The sequence below is a fragment of the Nematolebias whitei genome, chromosome 1, assembly GCF_014905685.2.
Source record: "Nematolebias whitei isolate Nwh7 chromosome 1, NemWhi1, whole genome shotgun sequence".
Classification (NCBI taxonomy): Eukaryota; Metazoa; Chordata; class Actinopteri; order Cyprinodontiformes; family Rivulidae; genus Nematolebias; species Nematolebias whitei.
Window position 1 is genome coordinate 386,086 of NC_056498.1, and position 2,146 is coordinate 388,231.

The following is a 2,146-nucleotide window of genomic DNA, read 5'->3' on the forward strand; positions in this document are numbered from 1 at the left end:
AGATGTAATAACTGTATCAACACCATACCATGTCAGTGACAACAGGTCTCCAAAGTTAATTTATCATGACAAAGTTTAATTCACAGTTACCTGTAGGCTGGTGTCATGTCTGAGGCAGTCATCAGTGGATGGATCACACAAAATTGCTGGACCGTCTACAACAGCAGGGGCCTGAGAGCCAATCAAGTAAAAATAAAACAACATTTAAGATTTTATCTACCAAATTAACATATCAAATTTGTGTACTTTGTCTAACCAACTTACTTTTTTACGCCATGGCCATTTAGAATCACCATAGTTGTAATAAATTTCAGTTTCTATTTCTATTTTTCTAATGGCAAACAGGCACAAGTGTGGCGTATCATTTACAATTATTTTTTTCATGGTGCAGTTTGGAGATTTGTGGTTGTCATTCACTAGTCTTCCAAGAGATCCATCTTCTTTTGAGGCGTCAATACTACAAACAAAAGTAAAGAAAACAAATGAAACACTGTGTAGTACAAATACTGAGTGAAAAGAAAATAGTTAACAGAAAATGGACCCTGTAACATTTAAAAGGAGAAACAGTAACAGAAATATTCTCTTTTTTTATCAAAAGCCTCCATAGAAGTGATATAAATATTGAATACATAGTTCCCATGTGACGTCACATCAGGGGTATTTCCGGTTCCACCTCCACGTTAGAAGGCAACCTCTGGCAGCTGGTATAGATGTAGTGCAGTTTACCGGTAGTTAATTTTGTCAAAGTTTTTTTTTCTTCTTTCTTTAAGTAAATTGCAATGGTTGTTTCGTGCTGGGTTAAAGGATGTTACAACCAGGTAGACGTTTCGGCAAAGCGCAGTTTTCACTTAATCCCAAAAATAAGGAAATGTGAAGGACCTCGAGATCATTGTTGAACTGGCTAAGGATCTGCCCTCGAAGACGTCGTGCTCCGATCACTTTTTGTCCGGTAAACAAAAAATTCTATATAAATCATTTTGTGAAACAATGTCAGAACAATGTCAGAGTATTTGTGTGTTGGAACTGATGTTTTCATGATTTAGAGTCTTTACTACTGTAGTTAGCTTAGCAATGCTATGTTACATGCTAACCTCCACACCGTAACACTCACGACAACAAAGTTCTGGTTCTAGTCCCATGTTGAGCCTGGACCGTTTGTTGTGCTGCATGTTATTTTATTTTAAACTTTTATTTAACCAGTTAGATCTGAGTTAGACTTACAAATCTCTTTAAAAATAGACCGGATTAATAATGGTAATATTACAGCAGCTCACAAAACATTACTCGTCATTAAACCAGAGTTATTGAAGTACACTTAAAATAATGATGGTGAATAAGAGAAGAGAAAAACGCACGTAAAGCTAAAATTGTAATAAAATGTGAGTAACTATCAGTTAAAGCATTTACTAAACAAATCTGTCAATTATTAATATAACTACATGTGTTACACATATACAGTAGGCTATACACATACACTGTGTGTATGTATATACTGTACAGTATGTGCATCGCACACATTGTATTTAATATACATAATATTTGAATACTAACATTGTCAGACAAACTATGTTTTGATTTTGGGTCCCCCTTTACACTCTTGTGTGAATAAAGCAGTGAGATGTTGTCTGTACTGAAAATAATCCATAACACAAGTTCATCTTTTGGGTTTCACAACATTTGTTCTATTGATTTATTTTTTCAGGAAGGCACACGAATAAACACAGACTGGTCTCCTACACTGAAGTTGACACAAACTTACTGTGAGAACGTCAGCAGCAGAGGAACAGCAGGTAATGACACATGCAACCAGCACAATAATTCAAAAATATTAAAGTAAATCTAAGATAAAAATTACTAAATGTAATATAATATTGAATGTAGAACTTTGTGAATGATAAAAAATGTTAGGAGCGACTGTATTATTTTCTTCTCTGAGTAGTAACCTTGGAGTCTTATTTTAGACTTTGTGGTGCAAACATGACAATATTCACTAATGTTTTGTTTTTTTAAGGTACAGACGAGTGAAGCACCGAGTTCGATCCAAACAAAAGCTCCAGTGCGAGGACTCTCCTAGACCTGGGTACAGTCTCAGATCCTAGACCTGGGTACAGTCTCAGATCCTAAACCTGGGTACAGTCTCAGATCC